Raw genomic sequence first — 26,144 nt, 5'->3', positions numbered from 1 at the left:
TTCGCGCGTTCTAATTACACTGTCAAGCTTCTACAGATGATAATCTATGAGTAGATTACTGAGCTCCACTGTTACCATTTGTCTCACCAAATAGATCTATATCATTGGCCAGCATCTTCGCTGCGTCTTCCACTCTGTCCTCCAGCTGTTGGGTCCTCGTGTCGTCTAATCCTTCGGCGAACCCACCCCCTATCGACTAAAGGTCGATGGTCGGGTAATGGGACCGAACAACCATGAGGACATGGGTAGCGATGGTTGTAATGGCATCGTGATTGAAGGTCTTGAAGTTCTTCCATGTTGCCTTGCACCTCTAGATGATGGTGTCGGGACGTTGCCACCTGCCATCGTGCAGAGTGGTCGGTTCCAGGTCGACGTAGTCAAGCACCGGCTTAATTGTGGTAATTACAGCGTCGAAGTTCTCCTTTTGGACCTTGGCCTCCTGCACCAGCACGTCAAACTGTGCTTTGGCTTTATGATGATAGCCTACAAGCGTTACAATGATCCATTATACAAGGAAGCTACTTCAACAGTAATTCCAACCAAGAGGAATTCACCTTTCAGCTCCGAAGCAAGTTTGTCCGCCCGCTCTGTTTCCTTTGCCTTCTCCTGGCGAAGTTGATCAACAGCTTGGCGCATTTGGCTGAGCTTAGCATCTTGCTCTACAAGCGCAACAGTTGTCACCGAAATGTGGTTGTTTAGCAATACAAAAGTACATTAGTTGATATCCCATACCTGCTTTCTGTTTCGATACACTGTTGAGTTGTTCGGTTTTCCTCTCTAGCTGCTCAGAAGTACTTTTCAGTTGGCTAGAGATGGCGGCTAGCTGCTCGGACTGGCTTTGCACCTGCTCAGACATAGCCACTAGCTTTTCGGTCAGGACCCCCTTCTGGTATTCCAGGTCCTACGCATTTGACTCCGCAAGGTCTCATTCGCGTTAGGCCCACTGGATATTCTTCTCTGAGAGCTTTCTGGCCTCTTTGAGTTTTTTGTTCTCCTCAGCAAGGGGCTCCATTTGCTTTAACAGCTGGCGACGCTGCTCGGCAACTCGAGATATTTCTTGCAAGATGCACGATGCCAGTATCGTTAACCAAATTCCAATAAACAACCAGGACCTTTCCGGACAAAGTATTCACCTTGATCTGTTTCATCACACCGGTAAGGGCAGTCTCCAGTCTCCTGAACTCCTTGGTGGTGTCCTCTTCTTCAACAATCATTATTTCATCACCGTGCTTTCGGAGGATCCAGACTGCTTGGGGTCGAGGTTCATCACGCATGATCTCCTCCACCTCGTCCTCTTCCGTTGCATTCGAGGGCACCACCTAGGGGCTCGGTGATCGGATAGCGGGTCCGACCATGCCCTCTGAAGCATCGGGGACTGTCGTCTGCTCCTTCGGCACCGAAAGCTTTTCCGCTCTAGATTCCACCGTTGCCGAAGGTGCTATCGCCGACTCATTCGCCATTGTAGATAGTCGCTCACTCCACCAAGCCCACCAGGGGCAGCAATTGGCTCCCCCGCATGCTCCCGAGCACTCGGGGACTCGAGGATGTGGTCTACTGGCATCTCCACCGCTCTAGGGCCAGTTTCTAGTTGCTGCTCAGTCTAAGTGGGCGGGGCTAGATATGTTGTTCGCCTTGCACTATATCAAATTAGTTATTTAGTCACCATAGAAGTAAAGAAAATACAGCAAAGTAACTTTAGCATAGGGACACTTATGGTTTGGTCTGACGGTTCAATTTCTTGAACCGGCAGTGCTGGCCTGAGCCTTCGGACGTAGCCGCGGGGTCGACTAACGTGCTAGGCGAGGGAATTCTTGGCTCTCCTCTGTCAGCCTTGGTTCTGGCTACTACTCCAGGTCTCCTTCTGCTTGTTGCTCGGGGACTTCCGTTGCTCGCCCCGCAGGGACTTCCGTCGTCTGCTGCACAGAAATTCCCTTCCTCGGTCAGCCTTGGTTCTGGCTACTACTCTAGGTCTCCTTCTGCTTGTTGCTTGGGGACTTCCGTTGCTCGCCCGTAGGGACTTTCGTCGTCTACTGCACAGAAATTCCCTTCGCTCGCTGCTCAGGGACTCTCCTTGTCGGCGCTTCACGGACTTGTTTGCCTACCCCGGGTTGTTCCTCCACGCGTGGCCTGCATGGAGGCTCTTTTGTGCTTGAGGGAGGGTTTGCGATAATCTCATCATCGTCAGACCAATCGAACACCGTGGTCCTTCGTGTTTGATTGGTCCGATCATCATCAAGTGAGATGCCGCCTAGTTTGCGGGGAGCAGTAGCCGCTGTTTTCCTCTTCTTCTGGGCCGGCTCCTCTACTACTGGCCTCTTCCCCGAATTTTCACCGACGTCGAGGGAGGACTCTCCGTCCGACCAGTATCCATACCTCTGGATTCTGAGGAGACGCCAACAGAGATTTCTTCAGGATGAACTGGTCGTCGTGCATCCACTGATGGTGGTCAGTCGTTTCTCGGCACGCCCGAGAAATACACTGCCCTATCCTGCGAATGGATCTTCACATGAGTAGGATCAGTTTATTGCTCGGCAATGACAACATATAAAAAACTTCTCAGAAATACACGGTTGGGATATTCACCTGAGGAGGCAGATTCTTGCAGCTGAAGGGCTTTGTGTACCCTGACAACCTGAATGAGGCCAGCAGAGCAAACAGCTCGGCAGTCCGCTCCTCAACGACGTTCCTGGACAGTATTTCTGGCCTCTCTCGGGTACTGTCGGTCTCCCCTTTGAATTCAAAGCCTGGGTGCGCCCTCTCTTTACAGGGCTGGATGCGACGCACTATAAAACTTGCCGCCACCAATCCACCATTGGTCTTCATGCCCTTTATCAAGCCGAGGAGTTCATTCAATTGCTCCATATCGTCGTTGCTCGGCAACTCCGACCAACTCCTCTGGCTTTCTAGGATGTGGTTGGCGTTACAGCGAACCGCTGGGTGGCTTTGTTTCATATAGAACCATCTAGTGTTCCACCCCTTCAGTGACGTGTTAAGTGGTATGATAAGGTATTCACTCGCCATTCCATCCCACAGCTAGAGATACACCCCACCGACCACCTTGGAACCAGCGCCACCTCTCTTCTTTAGCCAGAATAGGTGACAAAAAAGATTAAAGTGGGGTAGGATTTCGAGGTATGCCTCACAAAAGTGGATGAAGATTGAGATGTGCAAAATGGTATTGGGGTGGAGATTGCATAGAGTAGCCCCCTAGAGGTCTAGCAGATCCCTCAGAAATGGGTGAACAGGAAACCCTAACCCGCGCTAGAAATAGTCCTCGAATACCACTGCTTCGTCAGTATGAGGTGTTGGAAAGGGCTCATCGAGGGCTAGCCGCCATCCGGTGGTAGCACAGTCGGGGAGAACACTAGCTTCCACCAATCGATTTAGCTTCGCTTCTCCTATTCATGACGGCACCCACTCCTCGTCGTGTCAGGCCACGGCGTCCGTCTTCTTGGGACTCGTCTTCTTTGATTTCATAGCTCCTTTCTTCGGCGCCATCTCTCAGATCTGGTTAGGGTTTGGCGGCGAAGGCAAATGTGGTTGCGGTTTCAGCAGAGCGAGTGATGAGGAAGATGAAGTGGAAAGGGTCAGAACGGGGGATGCAACGGCACTATTATATAGGATTTTCCCCAACGTTCCGCATTCAAGGGTTTTTTGGGAACCATTCCCGCGATCTGCACCGCTCCAATTTCTCTGATGCGGCATATGGGCCGTTACCTGGGCTTCTGCGTAACCGCAGCCTATGTCGCTCATTTATCACTGCCATTAGTTGCTACTCGCCGAAATATCGCTGACTTCTCCATCATTTATTGAGGCTCAGTAACCGACACTATACAGCCATTACTCTGGTTTTTTCTCCACAGTTTGATTTCTCTGATTTCTCCACCTGTAGCTCAGGGACTGGCTGCTTACTCCATTGATCTTTGATTATTTTTCTAGTTTTTGACCCTGGCACCACATGACTACATCATCTACTGTCAGGCTCAGGACTAAGTGGATACACTTCACCTTGCGGTGAATGTGTTTTTTCTCTTTTTGGGCCACGCCCGGGGACTGGTTGCCTGCTTGGCTGGTTTTTCTACTATTTTTCTAGTTACTAACCCTGGCACCACATGACTATATCATCCGCTATCAGGCTCGGGGACTAAGTGGGCACACTTCACCTCGCGGTGAGTGTGCGGAATTTTTTCTTGACGACTACATGCCTATAGAAGAATATTAACTCCTACTGCTTTGTTCGGACTCTAAGTGGGCACACTTGGTTCACTACGAAGTAATTTTTGATTATGAACTTGAGCTCCTTACACCCTTATGGCAAGCTATACTTGGGTCACACTGCTCGGCGGTAGGTCACGCTGCTCGGCGACGGTTCACGCTGCTCGGCGACGGTTCATGCTGCTCGGTGACAGTTCACACTGCTCGGCGACAGGTCACGCTGCTCGGCAATTCAACACAGTGGTTGGACCATGAGTTTGACTGCTCGGTGTTATCCGCACCTGCTCGACGAGCTCGAGATGGCGTTGCGCAACGGGTACAAGGCACTCGGGGACTAGCTATAGGGTGTATGACCCTGGATACTCATGGCAGGCCACATGGGCTGCGCCCCTAGGGGTGGCCCAGCCCACAAGAAGAAGCCTTATGGGGCACGACTTTGCTCGGCGCCTACCGCAAGACATCGGGAAGATATCCTAAAGATATTACAAGATCTGTTATGATATATATGATCCCAAGATTCCTGTAATCAGTTATTACTTTCCGGTTATCTCTCAGATCTAACCGACTTGTAACCCTGCCTCCCGGACTATATAAGGCTGGCAGGGACCCCCTCTAAAATCACGGCATATCATATGATAGCTAATACAAATCAACAGACCACAGGAGTAGGGTATTACGTCATACTGACGGTCTGAACCTGTCTAACTCGTGTGTCTTTGTTGCCTTCATGTTCTTGATCTCACGCTCCTCTACCGATCAATCTACCTTCGTGAGATACTCCTCGGAGGACTGTCGACGATATTCTGTCGATATTATTCTATCTCAAGTATATCCCTTTGTTCTCCGTCTAAATATATATCCCTTGCATCACATCAATAATATCTCTAGCCGTCCCCCACCGCTCTCGCACGCGCTCAGCTTGTCCTCGCCCGACCTCCCATTTTCCTATCCCTTCTGTCACGTTGTCCGTGTTGTGGGCCCCACCTCCCATTTTCCTATCCCTCCTCTCCTACGGAGCACACAGCGCAGCACACACTAGCGCACACTCGTACACAAAAACGTAGCCCACAGCAGAGCAAGCTAACCATGCACGTCGCCCTGCTCCACCCACGTCGCTGCGGCCGTCCTCGACCGGCCTTGTCCGCCTTGTCTTGCGCGCCGTCAACGCGGCCGTTGCCTCAGCGCCACCGCTCCGCTACACGCCGCACCACCCATCGTCCTTCGCTCTGCAGGTAGCAGCACCATTCATGGCGAGCAGGTGAGCCGGTGGCACAGCTCACTTCTTCGTCCTTTAAAAAGCGACACCGGTGCCCTTCCACCACCACATCAAGCAGCCGAGCTTGCCTAGCTCCTCCTTGCGCTGCTCCAATTTCTCTCTCTCTCTCTGCTCTGTTCTTCAGTAAAGTTGGTCGCCCCGTCGATCTCCGTGTCCGAACTACAATAAACCGAGGTGGGCAGCCACCATGCATCTCCTACCTCTCCTCCCTCTCCCCATGTTCTCGGTCTCGGACGGGTTATAATTTGGTTTCAACAACTAGATGGGTTGGGATGAGTGGAAACATGAGTGTGTGTGATTTTGGAAATGAATGGTTACCAGCCATGTGTTGTGGGAACAGAGTGTTCAGCAACACTTAAAATCGTGACAAACCCCCTCCCCTTTTAGAATTACTCTTATATATACAGAAAATAGATGACTTTTGCAAATGTATTTATGAAATGAAACCCTGCATGTGTCTAAACAAAGCTTTATACAAATAAAACCAAGCCTTATCCTTAATATATTCATATGCATGTACTGTTATCCCCTTCCGTAGGGTAAGGTTGGACTTGCTGAGTATTTTACACTCACCCTTACTTTGTTGAACAGAGGAAGATCTAGACTTCAATCCTAAAGCTGCGTTAGAGTAAGATCGTGTCTGCACTCAACTAAGCATGTGGCATTGGAACCCGTCAAATGTTTGACTACGATTCCTTTTGTTTCTGAGTCTGTTGGACCTATATTATGGTCTGGTTATTTCTAATTGTGGCATGTCTTCATTGTCCATGCTTATCGAGACTACTACACTGAGACTTATATGATATAATAAATATATTACTAGCATCGTGAGACTAGTATTTGTATCACATTTGAGTTTCTGAATGACCATGGGCGCTACACAAGGCTGGCGGTGGTGGGGCGGTAGGAACGAAGAGCTTCGATTCAGATTAGAGAACGGCGTGGTTAGGGGTGGTTGGTGGGCGGTGCGACTGGCAGACGGAGACAACACGAACGGGGCAGGGCTGGAGGCGGCGGGGTGGACAGGAGGTAAAAGACGAGTGGGAAGAGAAGGTAGAGGATGAACATTATAAATGAGTGACCCCCACCCTCTCCCTCACCCTTGGATCATGGGCTGCCACTTTGTTGTAGTCTAACGGCGGTCGCACATCTCCTCTCTCCCCTCTAGCGTCGGCGATGACTCTTTTTCTCCTAGGCTCACGCTTACGGCTACTCTCTCCAAGTGTGTTTAGCACTTAAAATACAGGATAGGGTCCGGATAGGGGCCCTCGTGGAGAGAGATTGTATCCTCACACAATATATATGAGGCCCTGGCCTACTTATCAAATAGCCCTCAAAATATGTTTAATTAACTTTTAGTAAAAGTATATATGCAAAATACTTAGGTGGGAGGTCTAACTTGCAAAAGTTCCATGTGCATGAAATGTAAGATATCAGCTTATTGGTTTACGGCCGCTTAACTGTTTATTTATTTTTCCTATTCAATTACCAAAATTTAGTAATCAAGGTTGCAGTGCTATAACCAAACTTTGTTTTGGCTTAGGTCACCAAATAGTTGAACTGGGAATGATGCACAATGTTCTTGTCGAAATGTAAACAAGTTTGCCCATTCTAATATGAGTTCAAACTCGGGCAAAGTTGAAAAACTGGGACCTTTGAACCCCACTGAAAAACTCGGGCAAAGTTGAAAAACTGCCTTTGAGCTCCTAAATCTCTCCAACCATAGCTTAACTTAAACTTTTCGCACTGGTCGCTGATGCTGAAATTTGACTTATGTCGATGCTTATACTGAAATGGTGTAGAAAGAAAACACTATTTTATAGCTGAAAAATAGTTCGAAATAAGCTCGAGCATGTTTATTAAAAACCTTAAAACCGACCACGAAGCTTCTAGCCTTCTACTAAAAATCTTGAGAAAATAGAAAGTCAGAACTAGCTCGGTCTCGAGCTCTGAACTCGGCGGATGTCGATGGCGTGCTCGCCGCCCTGACCGGCGTCAGAGCCAAGCCGATGAAGCCGCCGCGTGTCTCCGTCGCCCTGCCGCCTTGCCACGCCACGGCCTCGCTTGTTGACACCTCGCCCGCGTCCACGACGGCCTGGTGAAGTGGTGAGTGGAAAATGAAAAAAGGCGCGGGCATGGCGCTCAGGCGCTCACCAATACAAAGTTACAAACTTGACACGGGATGGCAATGGCATCGCTCTGTTTCTGTTTCATTGCAGGTTCATGGCTCTTAAGAACTGGTGCAGCGCCGTCGTAGACGATCCCTCGTCCTGCCGCCAGGCACTCGTCAACACCTCCTGGACCTCCTTGACCCGCCGCCGCATGGCCGCCGACGCCACGGTGTCCGCCATCACCGTCTCCACGGCCTCGGCCACCTTGGACCTCTCCACGGCCGAGCTCTCCAGGTTCCCGCGCGCCACCTCCGCGCACACCCCCCACTCCTCCGCCAGCATCCGCGCGTTGTAGAACTGCTCCGCAGCTATGGGCCACCCGAGGATGGGCACGCCGTGCGTCAGGCTCTCCAGTACCGAGTTCCACCCGCAGTGGCTGAGGAACGCGCCCGTGGCGGCGTGCGCCAGGATCCGCACCTGCGGCGCCCACCCGCGCACGACGAGGCCTCTGTTCTCGGCGCGCGCCCGCGCCTCGAACCCCTCGGGTAGCCACTCGTCGCGGAACGCGCCGGCGACGTCGAACCCCACGGGCGGCCGGATCGCCCAGACGAACGGCCGGCCAGTGGTTTCCAGCGCTGCGGCGAGCTCCGTCATCTGCTTGGCTTGTATGGTGTTCTGTGACCCGAAAGAAATGTACAAGACGGACGACTGAGGATGCGTGTCCAGCCACCGGAGAACGCCGCCGCCGTCGGTCTCGTCCATGCTTGAGTCGTTGCCGCAGCGGACGAGAGGGCCGATGGGCCGGACGAGAGGGCCGATGGGCCTGACCGGAACCTTGCCGGCAGCACGGCGCATCATTGTCAGCCCCGTGCTCTCGAACTCCTCCACGGTGTTGGCGAGCACCGCGTCCGTGCGACACCCGTGCCGTATGGCCCGCTGGTAGAACGCCGTCCACCGGTCGCTCAACTCGGCGTGGAGGAGGAAGACGGGCGACAGCTGCGACCGGTGGAGCACCACGTCCGGGTACTCTGGCAGGCGGAGCAAACCTCGGAGCCGAAAGGCAGCGCCGGCATGTGGTTCCACAGGGCGTGAAAGATGGCCGTCCCGAACGCGCCGCAGGAGACGAAGACCGCGTGCGCGCACCCGTGCCGCCGCGCGACGCCCACCGTCCACGCGACGAACACGTCGGCGACGATGCAGATGTCCGCCTCGCCGCCGCTCTGTCCGCGGAGGCCCGACACGTAGTCGTCGAAGGCGGGCTCCAGGGACTCGAGGGCCTCGAAGAGCGTGACGAACGATGGCACCGGGAGGGAGCTGGTTGACTCGCAGCCGACGGGCAGGCCGTGGTCGGCCGGGACGAACGGCAGAGCGTGGAAGCCGATAGAGATAGTGGTGGCCGACGAGGAGGAGCGCAGGGCGGCGACGTTGCGTGGAGTGGAGACGAGCGTGATGGCGGCGTCCGGGAGCTCACGGGCGAGGAGGCGGGCGATGGCGAGGAAGCTGGCGTGGTGGCCCTGACCAGGGAAGGGGAAGAGAACGACGTGTTTGGTTGTTGTGGTCGCCATGAATGGAATGCGGACGAGGCCACTGAGCTGAGGTAGCTATCCTTCCACTGATTGGACGGGACGAACGCCAGGGAGCAGAGTTTGCCCCATTTTATCCACGCCGAGGGACGTGGATGGTCATCTCATGTACTCATGTGTGCAAGCTTTAACTTTATTGCTTGTCTCTATAGGTCAAACACCTTCAAATTTAACGAGTACTCCACCCTCGTAAATTATAACTCACTTTGATTTTTTTTATCTCTATTTTACTATATATATATATAATAATAATATATCGAAATACATAGCAAATGAATGAAACAAAAAAATTAAAGTGACTTATAATTTAGAACGGAGGGAGTAAAATACAGTGTCCACATCAGTATTTCTAAATAAATTTATTACTCCCTCCGTTCTAAAAATTATAAATCACTTTGACTTTTTTCATATATCAATTTTACTATACATCTAGATATAATAATATGTCTAGATGCATAGCAAAATAAATACATCAAAAAAAGTCAAAGCGGCTTATAATTTGGAACGGATGAAGTATAAAATATATTCTCCTATCAATACAATGATGCTTATTACAATCATATACATTAGTACTTTTGTATATATAGTTGTTTATTAAAATTAAAAGGTTTAACTTCTCAATAGGTGATAGGTGTACTTATTTCGGGATAGAGAGTAGAAAAGAAGGTGTCGCTTTTATTCAATTAATAGGACTATGTAACACTCTCGGTGTTACGTCCTAAATAGACTATTAAATTATGTCATGAGCATCATGTTATGTGATAATATATGTGACCCCATTCGCTTCGCTGAAAAAACAAGCCGAAACACTGTTTCAGTTGATTTGTTATGAGAGAAAAGCACTGTTTCAGCTGAAAAAATAAACTAAAAAGTACGGATTATAAGACAAGCGAATAGGGCATGTGATGGAATGTGTAGATAACATTTTTGTAACTTCAGATGATCAATAAAAATATTAAATGATAAGCTATTCCATAACTCATATGTATCAAGTAGGGTTTAAAATTTTTTTTATTGAACAAAAATGCTATATAACATATATGTGGCGCTAAATAAAGTTTGGAATATGAGCTTTGTAGATGACAATGAAATACTTGCCGTGGAAAAATAACAGTGCTAGCCAATATTTCTAATAGCCTAGAAATACAATTTGAAATCAAGTTCAGCTAAAAAAATTAGAATATTTTCAAGTATGTTGACATCAAGACAATGCAATGTTTGGCGATTTATTTTGTGAAATCAAGTTAGGAGGTGGTGTCATGTTTTAGCTCGGGTTAGTAGCCTCATATACCCTTTGTAGCATGGTGAAGATGGTTTAGGTTTCAGAGCAACCGTTTAGTTTTTATAGGCGCTTTAAAATTCGTGCAAGACGTGATTTCGGGCTAGTTCACCGGGTGAGCGACTGCCATGGCTTGGCCGCCACTGGCTCTGCCGCGTGGAGCTGCTGCTGCTGCTCGCACAGCCGAGCGACGCTACAGCCTGCCTCGCCGCGCTGCCGCATCGCCGACCCCACCCAGCCATGAAGAAGGCACTACCAAGCTCCAATTTAGTGCTTTTCCCGTCGTCCTGCCAATAAGGCCGCGTCCGACCATGGATGAGGGTAGCCCTCTTACCGTCCCTCTCGAGCCAATTCAACTGCACCACTAGCTTCGCCTTGCCTCCCTCTCCACGTTTCGCACGCCAGTGGAACCGCTGCCGCCTCCCCATCATCGCTGACGCGACCGCGCCACCGTGGTACGCCGCCGCACGACTCGGCCGCACGTGACCACACCTCCTCCGACATTCTCCACCCCAACCGTCACCTTGCTTAGGTCCACGGTAGTTTACTGATGCTCCCTCGCTAGCCAGTTAGGTTCTTAGGTGCTCTGGTTCACCTGGGCAGCCGTGCCACTGTCGCGGACGGCCATGTGTCACTGCAGCTCGCTCCAGCGCGTCCAGCCACCTCGTGTTGCTACTTGGTGTAGGCGGTTGGACCGTAGTCAAAGGTCGGCCCGACCAATGGGCCAGCGCGAGCCTCTGGTGGTCAGCGCAGTCGTGATGTGTCGCCGTCCACCGCGTCGCCGTGCACTGAGCCATCGGGGGTGCACGTGGGTGAATTAGGGAAATGACAGGGGGTTAAGTGAGAAGGTCTAAGAGAGGGGGAAATAGTGTTAGCATTTAGTTATGATTTAGGAGAAGTACGAGGCCTCTTTTGCAAAAGCGTCAATGCACGCGGGACTCCCCCGCCATGGGTCGCCTCGCGAGCGGACCAGCCTCGCGTGGGCCGCACCAGCGGGTCCCTACGCGCGTGCGGGGTCGCGCGTGTGGGCCGCACGGGAGATTCATTTTTCATTTTCCTAAGGAATTAGAAATAGTTTTCTAATTTAATTTCTGAGCTAATCTTTGGTAATTAATATAAAATCATATAGGTGTCCAAAAATTATGAAACAAATTTTGTTAGGTTCCTAAAATTGTGCTCTATCTGTTGGTGTATTTAGTTCATGTTTATATGTGTTGACATTAGGGGCTATTAAATCATTTGAGAATGCTTAATAATATTAAGTTAATTATTGTAGGAATTTTTGTGGTGAATTGATGATAGTTTTGATCCTAAAATTTATACAGCAGTTTCATTATATTATTATGTGCTCACTGTAATTTTTGTAGCTTTAGAATAGACTAAGCATTAGGGTTGTTAAATGCTCTTTATTTCAATATACATTAAATCACTAGTAGAAATAAAGATATATCCTTAAATTACCATGCTAAGGGTTTGTTAGTTGAATCCAACACTTTGCTTGATGGAAATGATAGTTAGCTTAGTATCTTAGTCATTAGAGCTATCTTAGTAGCTTAGTATGCGTATTCTTATTTTAAGAGTTTCTGTTGCTTAAATGCTAAGTGTTGCATCATCATCGCATACATGTAGAGAACGAGTTGGTGGAGATCGTCACCACCGGCGATCACGAGTTCGAGGAGATCATCAAGGAGTACGAGGAGGAGATTCTCATGCAGAAGGAGGTCCCAGAGCCGCCACTGACAGACTCAGCTAACACCATGCCTGCCCAAGGCAAGCCCCGGTGCATAACCTATATTTTATAATTCACCGTATATATATGTGTTGTGCATTTATGTTATAGGAATTTTATGAAAACCATATGCATAGATATACCTGTCCTAAGAGTCTTACTAGTGCAGGTTCGAGTAGATGTTATGCTTAGGTCATCGGTAGCGTGAGTAACCTATCGTTACTCACAATAGAGGATTATTATTACTCTCATAATAAAATGATGAAAGGAAAAATAGAGACAGGGTAGGGATATGGTATGGGTATTGGTGGGTGTAACAGGTTGTGTCCCGCGGCCACTGGGGCTTAGCTTGATTACACTATTTTCCCTATTCATGTCGATTAAGGACTGTCCATTGCTGTGGATGATAGTCAGGTCATAGACTTATTATCCTGAGCACATACTTGCTTATGGGAGTAGGAAGGCTCGTTACGCTCTTGTCGTGGGTTTCGGCCCCGGACCGACGGATTGGAGGCGGGGAAATGTGGAGGTCTAAGTACCATATTGAGACCGGGTCTTAAGTGTGAGGGATTAGAGTCCAAGTTTGGACAGGACCTGGACCCCGTGATAGGAGTGAAATGGGTTGGTCTTGTTTGTGCCTAGGGTACAAATGGGGCCTATGTTTCGGGATACCCAGCTAGGATATATTAGTTTGTGAATCACCATTTCTGTGAGACGGTATATCTTGGCTATGGTCTAGCATCGTAGTAAGAACTAGAAGATGAAAGATCATGAAATAGTTCTAATTGCTTAACCCTTGCTTGAAAGTAGAACATGTGCTTACCTAGAATGGTTAGCTAAGAAAGTAATCATGACTGCTAATAAAACTTGACCGTAAGGATGAACTATTAGTAATGCTTTTTGCAAACAAAAAGAAAACAGAAAACCCATATTGCCTATCATTACCCTTGGTGCATGTGCATCTTGAGCAGTAGCTCTTGTGCGTAGGATTCTTCTGGTGTGCACAGACGGATCCTTATATCATTTCCGCTAGATGTTTATTTTTATTCCGTTATTTAATTATCGCACTCTGAACTCTGGTATTATAATAAATAATTTCTAAGAACTCTCATTGTATGAAATAAACTAAGTATTGTAAGCTCGTACTCATTATTGGATTCTAGATGTAAAACGTGAACTATTTCGAGTTTTCCCTTAGGTGTGCTCGACGGAACTGTCCGATATAGCTCACTTTTGAGGTGCTTAGTGTCTATTGGAAGACGAGCTCCTTTGAAAGCGTATTATTTCGGGCAGTTCTTTCATAGATGGTATTAGAGCCAATAATGAGTCTACGAGTTTAAAAACTCTTTTCAAAACCTAAAATTTAACCAACAAAAGCTTTGCGAAAAGTAGGATACGATAATTATGTAAATAACTATAAGCTCTAGTAATATGGTCTATCTAGGATAGTGGCACTGGTTTTATCTAATCAATGTTCTTCAGGTACACTAACTTACGCTGCGTAAGAATCGTTTATCGTACAGAAAGTGAGTGTGCGCTGTGCCAAAAATTATATACGAATGCCACTATATTTCAGCTTGAGCGAACGAATAGGTCGATCCATGCATCATGAAAAGAGAATTTTGCTTAAACTAAACTCCCCTACACATAATATTTTGGGTAGTAAATTGATAGGATAATAAATAAAGAGAAATGCTTTAACTCTTAAGTAAAAGTTCTCGCTTGTAACCATTTATTGGGTCTTATCATCTCTCTAGCTGTTTGTTTCTAAGTATGGAGGCCTGGTCCCTAATGTTGGGTTCCTATCTGTTTATAGATGAACCTGAGGTCTGGTCATGAGAGCACCAGTGCTAGGATGGGCCATGGTCTTGGTAAAGACCAGGGCAAAAATGGTCGTGGTGATGATCATGGTAATGCCTATGGGGAGAGCCACGAGGCCCCACTCCTTGGTCCTCCTCCGCCACCACCACTGCCTTTGATGACATATCCCGAGATGATGGCTGAGATGTTGGCTGCTCATCGCGAGTTAGCCCGTACCCTAGAGATGCTGGCATAGGCTATTGGTGGCTTCGCTTGTGGAGGCCCCGGTGGCAATGGCAGGAATGGGGGTGGTGCCCGTGGTCCCGAGAGGCCCTATTTGTGGCAGAACCACCTAATCTAATGCCTCATAGCCTCATAGGAGTGCTCGTCTTCCATTATACACTAAGCACTCGAGGGAGAACACTAAATTACTCGGTTCCGTCGGGCACACCCTAGAGGAGAACCCAAAAATCCACATTTTCACCATTAGGATCACAAATGAGAGAATAAAGCTTACATCATTCTTAACCATTTCTTACATCACTTGTAGTACAATATTAGAGTATAATATTTATTAGTATAACAGCAGAATGTAATCATATTACCAAAGTTATGAATAATTTATTGTAACAGCGGAATATAAACATATAATCAGAATTACAACAGAAATAAATAGATATTCATAGCATGATGAAGCATTAGTATATAAGTTATGACAACAGATTGTAAATCTTTCATTTATAAAAACATTTGGTGAGAGTTGTAAATAAACTACGATCGCAGCGTAAAGGAATCCTCGCTGAGCCCACCAGGAGGTATCCACACACAAGGGTCAGCTCTAGCATCCACCTGTCACCTGCAACAGGGGGAATAAAGCCCTAAGTACTCAATTGTACTCAGCAAGACTTACCCGACAGGAAGAAAGAAAAGACTCCAAGGATATGCAAGGCTATCTGGCTTGTGGGTTTATCGCATTGGCAGGAAGCATTACTAAGCGTGCGTCCTTATATTCGATTTTTATTAATAGCCGCATTGGTTCATTAACTAACCATTTTATGTAAGCACCCGAACTACTTTCAAGCAGGTGATAAGCAATCAGATTTCCTTTTTCCATCTTTCACCTTTTAGTTCTTACTACGATGCTAGAGTTATGACAAGTCGTACCAACTCGGCGGTGATTCATGAACCAATATGCCCAGCTGGGTGCCCCAAAAACACATGCCCCGCTTATACCCTAGGCACAAGTAGGACTAACCCATCACTCTCCTGTCCCGAGTGTCTAGGTCCCCGTCCAAACTTGGACTCTAAGCCCCCACACCTGAGTCTCAGACTCCATGTGGTGCAAGGACCTCCACTATCCCCGCCTCTAATCAGTCGGACCAAAAATTGCTGGATCTGCGACAAAAGAGCAACAAGCCTTCCCTGCGCCCATACCTAAGTATGCGCTCAGGACAATAAATCTGTGACTTGCCTAGAGTCATATGCAACGATCAGTCCTTAACCGACCAAACAGGGAAAACAATGTAACCAAGCTATGCCCTGAGTCCATGGCAACACAACCTCTTACACCCACCAATACCCAAACCATATCCCTACCCGGTCACCATTTTTCCTTTCCACCATTTATATTTTCCAAGTGATAATAATACAGTAGTATATTTCCTATCTCTCGCGAGTGACAAGCAATCACTCGACTTCTACTAGAGTCCTGTAGCATAGCATTCTACACGATCCTATCATACTAGTAAGACTCATAGGATAAAGATATATATGCAAGTGGGTTTCATTCAACTCCTTAAAACTTAGTGCACAATTATAATTTAAACTGCAGAAAGTAGGGGTTATGCCCCGGGGCTTGCCTGGATAAAATATAATCCAAAGTTAGCTTTCCATCATGGCGACATGATCTCCAAAAGCACCATTTCTCCAGCAACTCCCGATGACTCCGTGATCCATCGACGTCCCTATTATGATATGCAATGTAATGCAATGCAAAGATGTAATTAATTGACTGCAATCAGGACTCATAAAATACGACGTACGCCTCTCGAGTTAACGGGCTACCTCTAACGACAACCATACTTAGGCTACATATACACGTTGTCGGATAAGACGCTAGTTCCCAACAATTATTTTTGTTACATAAGCCCAAGCAGTTTCTTTATTCCATTCTATCGATTTAATCATTATTCGTAGTAGGACATCATTAACTACTCTAGTAAACTAATTATTCCGGAGCTATAAAAATTACCACGAGTACCTAATATTGCTAAGAGCCTACTGTACAAATTTTAGATTCAACAACATTACCAAATTATCATGGAAACTCCAACAAGTTTATATTTTACAATGTTAAGTACCTTAAATTAATTATATAGCTTCCACGAATATTATCAAACTATGTGAACAAACTATACTAACAGGTAGATCATAATTTTAGAGACCCAACAAAACTGGTTTGGCATTTTTCTGATTTTCTACACTTTATTTTCAATTTCCAAGCATTTAGACAATTGCTAAAATTAACAAAACACCGAAAAAGTAAAAGCTTCCTTGGGCCCGAAGCGGCCCAGCTTGGCCTGGCCCAGCGAGCCAAGCAGCCCAGGCAGAGACGGCGCACGTGTGGCCTAGAGCGAGCCGACGGCCCACGCAGATGCATAGTGCGCGGCCCAGACGCGGCGGCCAATGGCCGGCCCAGCGCGGGCGAGTTCGGCCCAAGTAGCGTGGGCGCGAGCACGGCCCGACAAGCTGGCCCAGGCGCGGGTGAGCAGCCGGCCCACGCAGCTAGGATCCAAAGAGGATGCGAAATTATGCAAAAAGGGCCCTGTAGTTTTACGAAATCGATCCACAGTCCTAACTACACTATTCATTTGAGTCATGTATTTAGCAAAAAGGACCCCGTATAAAACTTTTGCTTGGATATACACCCCCTCACCATGCTCTCTCTTGTCTAGGAGCAGAGCGCTTGGAACAGAGGAGCTGAGGAACTCTAGCCGGCAGTGGAGTCACTGCGGTCGCGACGGCCGACGAGGGCAGGATGGCTCCATGGCTTGGCGCGCTTGTGCACGGAGGGCGGTGGGAGCGGCCATGGTCCCGAGCGAGGCGCGGTAGATGGCGCAGAAGAGGAAATGGTGGCTCGGTGTAGACATAGAGGCGGTGTTCGAGCCCAGCGTGGGTGGACTGGAGATGCGCTGTGGCCCGGCAACAGCGGCGCCAGCGCAACGTGAACATGGGAAGCAGGCCACTGCAACACGACACTGCCACGGTGATTCCCAGCGCAGACAAAAAGGCAGCGCAGGGAGTGAAGTGGAGACACACGGGTGCTGTGGAGCAGTAGGAATGGCACGGCACAGGGGCAGAGCACAGGCACGGCCATAGGGCACGCGTGCATGCGCGCACACACGATGGCGGTGGAAGGCGCGGCAACAGCGTTGGCCGGGCGATGTGCGGGTCGCGGCGGCATGGAACAGCGTGGGGAAGGCCTCCAGGCATGGAAGGGGCAGCTCGTCGGTGGGGCTGACCGCGTGGTGGTGTGGCACGACGACAAAGAAGAAGGCACCTGGGCGGAGCAACGCGCTCGGCGTGGACGGGGCGAGGCGCTGCGGCTGCGGAGCTAGGATGGCGGCTCCTGCATGGGACCAAGGGCTCACGCAAGGCAGTAGGGAACCAGAAGGCGGGCACAGCCATGGCGCAGTAAGGGACGCGGCAGCGGGGCACCGGCGCGCGGGCATGAGGAGCCACGGGGAACTGCCATTAATGACCACAGGAGCTTGGGAGTGGCTCAACATAGGCAAGGAGAGGAAGAGGCGTGGCTTGGAGAAGGTGGAGGGTCTGAAGGTGCTGAACATGGCTGCAACCGGCGGGGCTGCGTGGGCTCAGCGGGGCAGCAGGAGCCGCGGTGGCTCAGGCGCGCTGCGTTGGAACTACAGGGCAACGTGGGGCCAAGGGGTGCGCGCTGGTAGGAGGGCTCCCTAACTTCGGGCGGCAGCTGGGCACGGGCGCCTGGTCATGGCGGCGGACCGAGGCAGAAGGGAAAGGAGAGGGGATGAGCAGCACTCTGGGGGACCACAGTCCAGCATGGAGATGCGGCATGCGACCCTGGGCACACCTGCGTGCAATGGGTGGGAACCGAGGAGGGGCGCCGATGACTGTGGTAGCACGAGCAGCAGGGTGGAGACACGCGCGGTGATGGCGGGCGGGTGGCACGGCACGAACACCAGGGTGCAACACACGGACACCGAGGAAGAAAAAGGGCCTAATGCCGCTGTGATGCCTCGGCTGCTGGTGTTCTAATGCATAGAGAGGAAAACACTCGACTTGCACCTATATCATGGGGTTATGAGAGAAGCTGTGGTTTCGTGAACACAAGAAGCAGAGGATAGACAGACATGACAAAGACATGGGGACTCGTGAATTGGACCTTTGCTTTGTCGGCCAGGGAGACAGCAGAAACAACATGACATGGTTGCTTGTGTTCATGCACTTGCTTGCTGAGTGCACACACGTCCAGTGTGGTTACTGCTGCTGCCAGGACACTCAATGATGCGGTAGAGTACCTGCTCGTCTGGCGCTCGCCTAAAATTTTTGAACACGATGCAAGAGAGAAGGACAAGAGCGGACAACTAAGGCAGGCAAGGATGAGACCACACAAGACAGGCAAAGAGATAATGGGAGTCATTGAGAAGTAGGCGCGTGAGAAAGAGCAGGAAAAGAACAAGGACGTGCTGCAGTCTAAAAGCTTGGTGCGACTGCCACTCACCTAAAAACATCAGACATGGTAGCTCATACTCGTACCAAGCCCTGAAACAAAACCTTAAAGCGTTATGCGATTATTTTACGCAAAACAATTCGCCACAAACAATGCTTTAAAATATACTTTCTGATTTTACTGTTGACGTGAAAAGCTGATTTTTAAATTTTAAAATCCAAAAAATCGTCTCGATAGTTTTTCTTAGGCCTAAATCATGGTGCTAAACAAGATCGTAACACCGAGATGTTACAACCGACCCCCCTAAAAAAGAATCTCATCCCAAGATTCGAAGTCAAACCAAAAAAGGGGAAACACGATTACATTACGTAGATCAGGGATTACACGAAAGATTACATGACTTCGAATGCTAAACCACGTGGGGATCTAGGGATACATGGTTAAGAGCAACTTGGTACAACTGAGACTTACTCTAGAAGTCAGGATAGACGAGGACAATGGAGAAGCAATAAGAAGATGATTATCCAGAACATGGCGTAGCACCAATAGATCCAGAAACAGTCGACGGAGAAATAAAACATTGTAAACCCTAATATTGACTACCAAAATGGGAACTTGAACTTCTTCGACGAACCGGATCCCTTCTTCTCCTCAAATCACACCATCACCTCAAACTAACGAACATAGCTTCACAACGTCAACTAGATTTCGTAGCTCTGCTGTGAAAGTGAGAGGAAATGGGGATGAAGAAGAAGAACAAGGACCAAGGGTATTTATAGGGGCAAACGGTGGTGAGGCACAACACACCGGACTAAATATGGCATGTGTGGAATACACAGACAAGTCATGCTGGGGAGATAAGATCAGCCACGGTGCACTCATTGCGCGAGCGGCAAACGATAAGGGAGAGGAGAGGGGGTCTGCTCGATGAGGTAAGCGTGCGGGCGATCGTGTTCCCCAAAAGAAGAAAGAAAGGAGAGGGAAGGGGGGGTTCGGTACGAGGGATGAGGTGTGAGAGTCGAGAGCCGACCGGATATTGGGAAAAGGAGAAACACACAGTGCACAAAAACGGCAAGCATTGCATGATGCCGCGGCCATGCGAAAATAGGGTGCTACAGATCCCGACACAGGCGGCGTTCGTAGGGCACGCAGCGAAATAACCCCGCATGCACAGCACGGTCAACTAAGCATAGGGCTTGGGACAAGACGTCCACTTAGAATTTTCTATTACTCCTGACTACCCGAGGCTAACTTTCCTTACTACTCTTCTTTTGCTTTCCTGCCTTGACCACATCCGTCCTTTCTGTAAACCCAGATCATGTCATACTTTCTGCCTCCAAAACCATCTCTTGTTTACCTTGAGAGAACACTTCTGCATCAACCTGTTGTGGATTTCCTGCTTGAACACCCGAACATTTCTAAGGAGGAAATTTCAAAACAAAATGGTACGGTGGTGTAACTTGGTAAATGTACTTGGTTAACAACCTCGATACCAGCACATGCCGAGCAGCGTCACCATGTGGCAGTTGTTCCACATGGAGCCCTCAGTTTTGTCACAGCACCATAAGCTATTAACCAGGCAACTACTACCAATTTACACGCCATGAAGGCAGTGGGGTCATAGACCATAGAGTAAGGGGAGTATTGCAAGGGAAAAATTCAAACAACAAAGGTTCCCTTCACAACAAGGGACAAGGAATTCCAATCCAACGGCGGATTTGTTTTAAAGAGATTCAAGTGTTCTGTTAGGACATCCACAATTAGTCAACACAGTGTCTTATATTATCCAATCACGGCTGATCTGCTGGTATCTAAATGTCAACTCCTCTTGTAACCTGCTTAATATCACCCTAGAAAACTTTAAGCACGTCTATCAAACTAAGGGTAGATGAACGCAATAAACACAACGAACCAAATAAAATGCATGTTCCAATGGTCTTATACGGGTACATCCTACAGGCATTCAGGCTCCCATTCATGACACAACACTCACCTATGGTCGGACGAGCTCAACAACTATAGACGACAACAACGGCAAGAGTACAATACCGGGGGACAGCAACGAAAAACACTACTACCACGGGTACATCATCCCAAGGCACTAATCTGCATCTTCTCGGGGCAATGGCTGAGTGAGAGGAATCAAGGGCTCTTCTTCTAACACTTTCGAGGGTGGAGGTGTTGGCGGTGCTGCAACACCAGTTCTTCTTCTCTCTGGTGGGTGGATAGGGATCCCTTCCAAGATCGGGGCATCCTGCCTTTCAGTAGCCAACGTCCTTCGCTCGGCCCTAGTGACAAGATAGGCCACCTGCAACTGATGGACATGCCGATCTTCAGCCTCCTTCAAGGCTTCCGACATGGCAGTGTCCTGGCTCTCAGCAGTTGCAGCACTGGCATGCGCTTCGGCGAGCTGCACCTGTAGCATCTGGTTGAAGATCTCAGCTTCCTCAGCTCGATGGAGGTAGCCCCTTAGTTCCAAGGCTTGATGGTCATACTTCTCATCTAGAGCGAGCAGGTATGTGGTCAAGTGCACCACGGTAGGACTGTCCTCTAGCGCATCCTGCCCTTATAGAGCCTCCATGCGAGCCCTCCATGCCCGCCGATTCCTATCCAAAGGTGGAAAGAACCGCATGGGGGTATGGGCAATGGGCTCCTCATAGATCTGGTAGAGGTACCACAAGGCTTTACGGCCCACAACCTGGTAGGTATCGATGAAGCTAAAGCCAGTTGTGGTCACACTTCAGGCTTCAGTGAGGTCAGGGAACTCTTCACTCTTCCCAATGTAGACGGTAACCTCATACCACTCGGTGCCATGCTCCTCATACTCATGGCCCTCATACTCGGGACGATCTTTGACACCGAGCTTTTGAAGGGTGGCATGTAGAATTTTGGGAAAACCCTCTATGTTCAGGCAGTAGGTACTAACCCAGGCTCCTGCCATCTCTGGCGGTGGTTGCAAGTAAGGCTGAGCAAAAGGCGGGCTCAAAGGAAAAGCTAAGTGAGCTAAAGTGCGCCGAGTGGTGGTACCAATGGCTAAGCTAGACTCTGCTTATAAAGGCAGAGCGTTTAGTGGTCCTAGCGTGGTTCACCAGGGTTCCCATGCGGGATCACTATGACAAATCGACCAAACTCCACACGTTTGAGGCGAGCGACGTGTGATGCCATTACTGACTAGTACAACTGTAGGACAAGGGTCCAACAAGAGCATAGAATAGAGGTACGGGGAGACATGGGTTATGGTAGGCGTGAACCACGGCAAACGCGGAGCACGAAACCACAGTGCAACCCTAACTCTAGGACAGAAATGAGCCAGTCGTGCGCAATACGACACACGTGACACCTATGGGTAGCGTATCAGTATGTAATACGAGCGCTACAATGCACAAACAGGATATGCATGAATGCACGTCCTATATGTCCTTTCACTGTTGCCAACATATAGGGCAACCGTTCTCAGAGTTTTTGGCACATCGTTCTCTCTCTATAGCTAGTCGATACTATCAGACTATGCTCGAGTCCGTGTACCTGCAGAAACTTGATTAATCCTATCTAAGTTAGCAAAGTGCCATCTATCCTGGATACATAACCATAGTAATAGGGCTACTTATATACTTCGCATAAAGACACCCTAACTTTTTGAAAGCATTTGTTGTCAAATTTTAGTTTATAAAAGGTTTTCGAAGCCTTATTTCCTCATTTGCGCTCTGATAGCACCTGTGGCAGAACCGCCTAATCTAATGCCTCATAGGAGTGCTCGTCTTCCATTAGACACTAAGCACTCGAGGGAGAACACTAAATTACTCGGTTCCATCAGGCACACCCCAGGGGAGAACCCGAAAATCCACATTTTCGCCATCAGGATCACAAATGAGAGAATAAAGCTTACATCATTCTTAACCATTTCTTACATCACTTGTAGTACAACATCAGAGTATAATATTTATTAGTATAACAACGGAATGTAATCATATTACCAAAGTTATGAATAATTTATTATAACAGCAGAATATAAACATGTGATCAGAATTACAGCGGAAATAAATAGATATTCATAGCATCATGAAGCATTAGTATATAAGTTATGACAACAGATTGTAAATCTTTCATTTATGAAAACATTTGGTGAGAGTTGTAAATAAACTACGATCGCAGCATAAAGGAATCCTCGCTGAGCCCACCAAGAGGTATCCACACACAAGGGTCAGCTCTAGCATCCACCTATCACCTACAACAAGGGGAATAAAACCTTAAGTACTCAATTATACTCAGCAAGACTTACCCGACAGGAAGAAAGAAAAGACTCCAAGGATATGCAAGGCTATCTGGCTTGTGGGTTTATCGCATTGGCAGGAAGCATTACTAAGCGTGCGTCCTTATATTCGATTTTTATTAATAGCCGCATTGGTTCATTAACTAACCATTCTATGTAAGCACCTGAACTACTTTCAAGCAGGTGGTAAGCAATCAGATTTCCTTTTTCCATCTTTCATCTTTCAGTTCTTACTACGATGCTAGAGTTAAGGCAAGTCATACTAACTTGGCGGCGATTCACGAACCAATAAGCCCAGCTGGGTGCCCCAAAAACATATGCTCCGCTTGTACCCTAGGCATAAGCAGGACTAACCCATCACTCTCTTGTCCCGGGTGTCTAGGTCCCCGTCCAAACTTGGACTCCAAACCCCCACATCCTGAGTCCCAGACTCCATGTGGTGCAAGGACCTCCACCATCGCCGCCTCCAATCAGTCGGTCCGGAAAGAGTCGGATCTACGATAAAAGAGCAACAAGCCTTCCCTGCGCTCATACCCAAGTATGCACTCAGGACAATAAATCTATGACTTGCCTAGAGTCATATGCAACGATCGGTCCTTAACCGACCAAACAGGGAAAACAATTTAACCAAGCTATGCCCCGAGTCCATGGCGACACAACCTCTTACACCCACTAATACCCAAACCATATCCATGCCCGGTCACCATTTTTCCTTTCCACCATTTTATATTTTCCAAGTGATAATAATACAGTAGTATATTTCCTATCTCTTGTGAGTGACAAGCAATCACTCAACTTCTACTGGAGTCCTGTAGCATAGCATTCTACATGATCCTGTCATACTAATAAGACTCATAGGATAAAGATATATATGCAAGTGGGTTTCATTCAACTCCTTAAAACTTAGTGCACAATTATAATTTAAACTGCAGAAAGTAGAGGTTATGCCCCGGGGCTTGCCTGGATAAAATATAATTAGAAGTTAGCTTTCCATCATGGCGACATGATCTCCAAAAGCACCATTTCTCCAGCAACTCCCGATGACTCCGTGATCCATCGATGTCCCTATTATGATATGCAATGTAATGCAATGCAAAGATGTAATTAATTGACTGCAATTAGGACTCATAAAATACGACGTACACCTCTTGAGTTAACGGGCTACTTCTAACGACAACCGTACTTAGGCTACATATATATGTTGTCAGATAAGACGCTAGTTCCCAACAATTATTTTTGTTACATAAGCCCAAGCGGTTTCTTTGTTCCATTCTATTGATTTAATCATTATTCGCAATAGGACATCATTAACTACTCTAGTAAACTAATTATTCCGGAGCTACAAAAATTACCACGAGTACCTAATATTGCTAAGAGCCTACTGTACAAATTTTAGATTCAACAACGTTACCAAATTATCATGGAAACTCCTACAAGTTTATATTTTATAATGTTAAGTACCTTAAATTAATTATATAGCTTCCATGAATATTATCAAACTATGTGAACTAACTATACTAACAGGTAGATCATGATTTTAGAGACCCAACAAAACTAGTTTCGCATTTTTCTGATTTTTCTACACTTTATTTTCAATTTCTAAGCATTTAGACAATTGCTGAAATTAACAAAACACCGAAAAAGTAAAAGGTTCCTTGGGCCCGAAGCGGCCCAGCTCGGCCTGGCCCAGCGAGCCAAGCAGCCTAGGCAGAGACAGCGCGCGTGTGGCCCAGAGCGAGCCGACGGCCCACGCAGACGCATAGCGCGTGGCCTAGGCGCGGCGGCCAATGGCCGGCCCAGCGCGGTCGAGTTCGGCCCAAGCAGCGCGGGCGCGAGCGCGGCCCGACAAGCTGGCCCAGGCACGGGTGAGCAGCCGGCCCACGCGGCCAGGATCCAAAGTGGACGCGAAATTATGCAAAAAGGGCCCTGTAGTTTTATGAAATCGATCCGCAGTCCTAACTACACTATTCATTTGAGTCATGTATTTAGCAAAAAGGACCCCGTATAAAACTTTTTCTTGGATATACACCCCCCTCACCATGCTCTCTCTTGTCCAGGAGCGGAGCGCTCGAAGCAGAGGAGCTAAGGAGCTCTAGCCGATAGTGGAGTCGCTGCGGTCCGGACGGCTGGTGAGGGTAGGACGGCTCCACAGCTTGGCGCGCTCGCACATGGAGGGCGGTTGGAGTGGCCATGGTCCTGAGCAAGGCGTGGCAAACAGCATAGAAGAGGCAATGGTGGCTCAGTGCAGACACAGAGGCGGTGGCCGAGCTAGGAGTGGGCGGATCGGCGATGTGCTGTGGCCCGGCAACAGCGGCGTCGACGCGACATGAACGCGGGAAGCAGGCCACTGCGATGCGGCGCTGCCACGGCGATTCCCAGCGTAGACAGAAAGGCAGCGTGGGGAGCAAAGTGGAGACGCGCAGGTGCTGTGGAGCAGCAGTAACGGCGTGGCATAGGGGTAGAGCACGGGCACGGCCGCGGGGTACGCGTGCACGCGTGCACACGTGATGGCGATGGAAGGCACGGCAACTGCGTTGGTCGGGCGGCGTGCGTGTCGCGGCGGCATGGGGAAGGCCTCTAGGCGTGGAAGGGGCGGCTCGTCGGCGGGGCTGACCGCGTGGTGGTGTGGCATGATGACGACAAAGAAGGCGCCTAGGAGGAGCAGCGCGCTCGACGTGGATGGGGCGAGGCGCTGCGGCTGCGGAGCTCGAACGGTGGCTCCTACGTGGGACCAAGGGCTTGCACAAGGCAGCAAGGAACTGGAAGGCAGGCGCGACCATGGCGTAGCAAGGGATGTGACAATGGGGCACGGGTGCGTAGGCACGAGGAGCCACGGGGAACCACCATTGACGACCACTGGAGCTTGGGAGCGGCTCGACATAGGCAAGGAGAGGAAGAGGCATGGCTTGGAGAAGGTGGTGGAGGGTTTGGAGGTGCTAAACACGGCTACAACCAGTGGGGCCACGTGGGCTCGGTGGGGCAGCAGGAGCTGCGGTAGCTCGGGCGTGCTACGCTGGAATGATGGGGCAGCGCGGGGCCAAGGGGCGCGCGCTGGTAGGATGGCTCCCTGGTTCTGGGCAGCAGCTGGGCACGGGCGCCTGGCCATGGCAACAGACCAAGGTGGAAGGGGAAGGAGAGGGGACAAGCAGCGCTCTATGGGACCATGGTCCAGC

General features: G+C 49.0%; 1 pseudogene; it reads right to left on the bottom strand.

Annotated features, from left to right (window-relative positions):
* Positions 1–7,351: 7,351 nt before the first annotated feature.
* Positions 7,352–9,223, bottom strand: LOC136538293 (UDP-glycosyltransferase 92A1-like; annotated as a pseudogene).
* Between the last annotated feature and the right edge of the window lie 16,921 nt (positions 9,224–26,144).

The sequence above is a fragment of the Miscanthus floridulus genome, chromosome 2, assembly GCF_019320115.1.
Source record: "Miscanthus floridulus cultivar M001 chromosome 2, ASM1932011v1, whole genome shotgun sequence".
In the NCBI taxonomy this organism is placed as follows: Eukaryota; Viridiplantae; Streptophyta; class Magnoliopsida; order Poales; family Poaceae; genus Miscanthus; species Miscanthus floridulus.
This window is presented reverse-complemented; position numbering and strand designations above follow the sequence as displayed.